This window comes from Gossypium arboreum, unplaced genomic scaffold, assembly GCF_025698485.1.
Source record: "Gossypium arboreum isolate Shixiya-1 unplaced genomic scaffold, ASM2569848v2 Contig00172, whole genome shotgun sequence".
NCBI lineage: Eukaryota > Viridiplantae > Streptophyta > Magnoliopsida > Malvales > Malvaceae > Gossypium > Gossypium arboreum.
In genome coordinates, this window is record NW_026440300.1 from 257,914 (window position 1) to 264,341 (window position 6,428).

Consider the following 6,428-nt stretch of genomic DNA (forward strand, 5'->3'; position numbering starts at 1 on the left):
TTGACATACATAGCACGAATATGATCATGATTAGCCATTCCAATGGCTAATCATTACCAAGCATTTCCATACCACTCAATAACCATATCATAAGACCATATATACAAAATGATTATAATGCTATACTCAAAATATACAAGCCATTTTCGCATGGCTATCTGAATATACATTACCAAAAGATACTTAATTAACAACAAAGGTCAGTCCTATACATGCCATTATCAAAGTTCAACTAAAAGAGTACCAAAAAGGGCTTAGATAGTATGGATGACTTGAATTTGACACTTCCGAGTCCGATGGTGACGAACAAAATCTATAATACGAGAATTTAAACAACGAGTAAGCGTTTGATGCTTAGTAAGCTTATAAGTAAGGAAATCATTTGAAACAAAAACACAAAAGAAATAGCATTCATAAGGATAAATAAATGTCTATGCACAAGATCACATATTCATTTTAATTTACACTTCTATCAATATGTTTACACATTCGAAGTCAAACTTAACTAAATTTCATTTGAATCAATTTCATGTAACTCGAGTGAGCTATAGACTTCATATAACCCTAAGGAATGGCCGGGAGAGCATTATTCGATTACATAATCACAACTTATACTATACAAAATTTTTCCAATGTATATACGATCCATACCTGGTCATATTAGGGATTATGAGCACATTAATCGGAATTATTATGACAGAATCGCACCTTTCCAAACATAAATACTTTCGGAATTTTGCTCGGATGTAACAACCAGCACGAATGCCTTCGGGACTTAACCCGATTATAATAACCCGCACGAATGCCTTCAGGACTTAACCCGGTTATAATAACCCACACGAATGCCTTCGGGACTTAACCCGGTTGTAATAACCCGCACGAATGCTATGCACATATATATATCATAACCCATTAGCATTACTAGAAAACAAGTTCAACATGCTTATCAACCCTTACTCTTACGGCTCAATAGCTACATACATGTAATACGATTTCATTTCGTTATTCCACATGAATTCTTTAACCATTCAGCTCCAAGTCATATAAAATAAAAATCATTTGTTTCACTATGTAATTTATATAGAACCATAAGATCACAACTTATCTACTATGCTTTTATATGATATCTATAAAATCATAAACTAAGTTCCGTTACTCAAAGACTTACCTCGGTATATTGGAACGGTTGTGGATTGATTACTCTATTGCTTTCTCTTTTCCCCGATCCAACTTTGATCCCCCTTGCCCTTGAGCTTAATCTAGAGAACCACCTTGGCCGAATTTTTCTTCTTCCTCTTCCTCTAGTTACGGCAATGAAGGAGCAACATAAGCTAACTTTGGTTTCTCCTCCCATTAACCACTATTATTTTATTATCCGTATTCTTTATTTTATTTTTTTAACACAAAATTTTAACATAAAATATTTATAATATGTTTTAATCCATAACATGGCCGGCCACTATCTAAAATTTGGCTAATTTGACATGCAAGTACAAGCATTTTCTAACATGCATTAATAGGCCACTTTAACATTTGCCTAGCATATTTCTAAATTTTCTCACACAAGTCCTATTTAATAAATTTCACATACTATATACAAAATTTAAGCATGAAATTTTCACACATGCATATTCATATATAATAAGCATCAAATATTACTGTTAATTTTTTTTTTTTTACTCGGTTTCGTGGTCCCGAAACCACTTTCCGACTAGGGTCAATTTAGGACTGTCACAAGGACATTTGGCCAAAGAGAAAAAGGGAAAGAATGCCAGTTAGAGGAGTAGAGGAAGAAAGAAATCGAAGCAGAGTAAGGCTGTATGGAAAAAATAAAGTCGAAACAACAAAATGAGAAATACCCGAATGGTCTCTAAGAAAATATCAGTCCCAAAAAGAGAGAAAAATGAAAGATGGAGAAGTAGTGAAACCAAAGACAAAATTTGGCTCAATAGCAAGAAGGGAAAACGGTTGCTAAAGGAGTAGAGGGAGAAGAGCAAAATTGGTCAGTAGGGTACTTATTCTTAATAGTCAATTTATTCAATTGTCGGTTGTCGATGCAGATTCACATGGACGCATCCTTCTTCTTCACAAATAAAACTAGTGCTCCCCACGGAGACACACTAGGTCGGATGAACCCTCGATCCAAAAATTCTTGAATCTGAGCCTTAAGCTCCACTAGCTCCTTCGGTGCCATTCTATAAGAGGCGACGGACATCGGAGCTGTACCAGGCAGGAGCTCAATCCCAAACTCAACTTCACGATTTGGAGGCAACCTAGGTAGCTCATCAGGAAATACATCCAGAAGGTCCTTAACTATTCTAATATTTTCAACCAAATAAACCTCAGAATCTGAAAAACCAATGTAGGCTACATACACCTCACAACCTTTACGAACCAATTTCTTGGTCCTCAGTACAGAAATCACATTTGACAGATAATTCTGGTGCTCCCCAATTACCACTACCTCGTCACCCTTCGTAGGTTTTAGTACCATCCGTTTGGTAGCACAGTCCAAGTTCACCTGATGTTTAACTAACCAGTCCATTCCCAGTATTAAGTCGAATTCCTCAAAAGGGAGTTTGATAAACCATAATTTATACATATTTCTATCCCATTCTTAGCACATTTTATGGATGATTTTTCCTTAAAATTGGTGAATTTGATGCTCCTAATGCCTTAATTTCATATTTCATACTTAGGTGAGCATAGGAGAGTGAAAGGAATGAGAAACGGGCCAAAAACAGAGAAAATGAGCTAAAGTACGAAATCAACATGGCCTGGACCTTCTCACAAGGGTAGACCACACGGCCGTGTCAATTTGGCAGAATCAAAGCATGACTCACACGGGTGGACCACACGCCCGTGCCTATTTAACAGGCTTGACCACGGCCTGAAGTAATCACACACATGCGTGTCACAATGGCGTGTCCCTGCCGAGCCCAAGTTTAGTCCAATTCAGAAAAGGCCAATTTTGAGGGTTCTTAGGCATTCTAAAGCCTATAAATACACTCTAGAGGAGGAGGAAAGGGTGACACAGAGAAGGAAGCAGGGAACTGCTCAAGGAAAGCCGATTGATCCATCTCAGAAGCCGGATTCATCATCAAAACTAAAGATCTCCCCTCAATTTCACTTCAGGAGTTTTGGGTTTTTGTTTATGTTTTGTATTCATTATTCTTCTAAGATGTTTACCTTTTTAGTTATGAACTAAAACCCCAAAATACCTTAGGGGAATGAAACCTAAGACAGATCTTGTTATTATTATCTGAATTGTATGATAAATATTTAACTTGTTCTTAATTATGTGTTCTTAATTCTTGTTTTGATATTCTAGGATATTGATTCAAGTTAAGCTCTTATTTAGAGGAGGAATAGACCCTGTCTAATAGTACATTTTTGATAATTAAGCGGATTGCGCGCCTAGAGATAGGGTGACAAGATTTTGCCGAATTAGGGTAAAACCTAATAAGGGGATCCATAGATCGAGTTAATGCAACCCTAGGAAGTTAATTAGAAAGAGATTTCAATTATTCAACCTAGGCTTAGACGTTGTTAGTCTTGAGAGGGATAATAATATAACTTAGGGATTTCTACGGATCAAGCCAAATGAATAAATCGTCCGATTCAGAGTCAAATAACAAGTGAAGTCTAGGTGGATTTTTCCTTAGGTATTGTCTTAATTCAATTGTTTTTCCAAGAGTAATTCCCCAATTCTAATTTCCGTGAATTCTTAGTTTAGTTAATTAGTTAGTTAAAACAAACCCCACTTCTTAGGCTAGATAATAAAAAGGCAGTCATTACTAGTACTTTTAGTTCCTTTGGGTCTGACAATTCAGTCTTGCTAAAGCTATACTATTGTCTGATAGGTACACTTGCCTTCATCGTGATAATAGTTAGTTTTAAGAATGATTCATTATAAATATTTAAAACCTGTGACGAATATCACGTATCAAGTTTTTGGCGCCGTTGCCGGGGAACTAAGATATTAGGAACACTCGATTTTTATTACTTTAGCCATTTACTTTTACTTCAATTTAAATTTTATTCTAATTTTTATTACTAATTCTTCTTTTTCCCTTTTTCTGGCAGGTTCTTATAGCTTATGACTAATAGAAACCCGTCAGGATCACTACCTTTTGACAGTGAGATCGATCGCATAGTTCGCAGAAACCAAAGAGAAATAAGGCGAAGCTTAAGATACACAGAGAACGAGCAAGAGGATGATATTCAAACCACAACCGAGGAGATGGCTGAAAACCAAGAAAATCCGCTACCTCCTGTAATTGCTGTTAATCAAAATCCTGCTCCACGCATTATGTATGATTATGCTAAACCTAATTTAACAGGAACTGAGTCAAGTATAGTTAGACCTGCTATTGCTGCAAATAATTTTGAACTGAAACCTAACACAATTCAAATGATACAACAGTTCGTTCAGTTTGATGGTTTATAGGATGAGGATCCCAACTCTCACTTGGCAAATTTCCTAGCATTTTGCGATACCTTTAAAATAAATGGCGTTTATGATGATGCCATACGTCTTCGGTTGTTTCGATTTTTGTTAAGGAATAAGACTAAACAATGGTTGAACTCGTTACCACGAGGGTCAATCACTACTTGGGAACAAATGACCAAAAAATTTTTATCAAAATATTTTCGACCGGCTAAAACAGCCAAATTATGTAATGATATCTCTTCTTTTGTGCAGATGGATTTAGAAACACTCTACGATGCATGGGAGAGATACAAGGACCTTTTGAGAAGGTGCCCTCACCATGGGTTACTACTATGGGTACAGGTTCAAACATTCCATAATGGTCTGAATCTTTCGAACTGGCAGATGATTGCTACATCCGCTGGAGGAACTATCAATAATAAGACACCTGAGGCGGCTTACGAATTTATTGAGGAGATGTCACTGAATAACTATTAATGGCAAGTTATGAGAACAAAGCTGACAAAAGCAGCCGGTGTTTTAAACCTCAACGCAGTTACTATGCTATCTAACGAAGTAGAACTCTTAAATAAAAAGATTGACGATTTATGTGGTTCTACTCAGGTACATCTAGTGATGAAGTGCGAAGCAAATGGAGGTGGATCGAGCAATTCAGAATACTCACCTTATGGCCACAACATGGAGAACGAGCAGTTAAATTACATGGGTAATAATCCTCGATCTTAAAACAACCCTTATAGTAATACTTACAATGCAGGTTGGAGGAATCATCCAAAATTTTCATGGGGAGGCCAAGGAAATCAGAAACCACCACCCCCTCCAGGCTTTCAACAACCACCATACTAGCAAGAGAAAAAGCCGAACCTTGAAAAGATGCTAACCAAATTCATATCAGTGTCAGTGACTCGTTTTCAGAATACCGAGACTACACTATAAAATCAACAAGCATCGATCCAAGGGCTCGAAACTCAAATTGGATAGCTAGCTAAGATGATTTCTAAAAGAGCACCAGGAAATCTACCTAGTAACACCGAACCCAATCCAGAAGCACATGTGAAAGCAGTTACACTAATGAGTGGGAAAGTGTTAGCTGAATCGAAAAAGAAGCCATAACAAGAAGCTGACAGAAGCAAAAGAGAGGAGGTAAAACCCGAACGCAATGACAATCCATGCCGAAGGAATATAAACCACCAATTCCATACCCAGAAAAGTTGAAGAAAGACCGCATGGATACACAATTTGGTAAATTCCTTGAACTTTTTAAACAACTACATATTAACTTACCTTTTGTTAAAGCTATATCGCAGATGCCTACATACGCAAAATTTTTAAAGGAGCTCCTAACAAAAAAAAGGAAGTTTGAAGACTTATCTACAATGGAACTTAATAAGGAATGCTCGACTATACTCCAAAAAAAAACTGCCAACCAAACTAAAAGATCCAAAAAGTTTTACTATCCCTTGCTTAATTGGTAGTTTTAACGTTGATAAGACACTAACTGATTTAGGTGCTAGCATTAGTTTGATGCCATATATAATGTTTAAACAACTTGGTCTTAGGGACCCTAAACCCACTAGGATGATTTTTCAACTAGCTGATAGATCTGTTAAATATCCTAGGGGTGACATACTGGTAAAAGTAGATAAATTTATATTCCCTGTTGACTTCGTTGTGCTTGATATGGATGAAGATGTTGAAGTGCCTTTAATCTTAGGGCATCCATTTTTAGCCACTGCTAGGGCTGTTATTGATGTGGGTGATGGTAAAATGGTACTTAGAGTAGGTGACGAAGAAATCATTTCTAAAATTTATGATGCCATGAGATTTTCTAGGGAACAGGATGACTCATGTTATTTTATTGACTCTATTGATCATGCTGCTCAAGATTTTTTTCAGGAAATCATACATAAAGACACGTTGGAACTGTGCCATGCCCAAGGAGAGGAGATAGATGACGATGATTTTGAGATAGGTA

At 36.7% G+C, this 6,428-nt stretch overlaps 1 non-coding gene across 1 annotated transcript; it reads right to left on the minus strand.

The window, feature by feature from the left end:
• Positions 1-4,672: 4,672 nt before the first annotated feature.
• Positions 4,673-4,779, minus strand: LOC128288264 (small nucleolar RNA R71). Its single transcript, XR_008278693.1, has one exon. It is a non-coding gene; the product is annotated as a small nucleolar RNA R71 (small nucleolar RNA).
• Between the last annotated feature and the right edge of the window lie 1,649 nt (positions 4,780-6,428).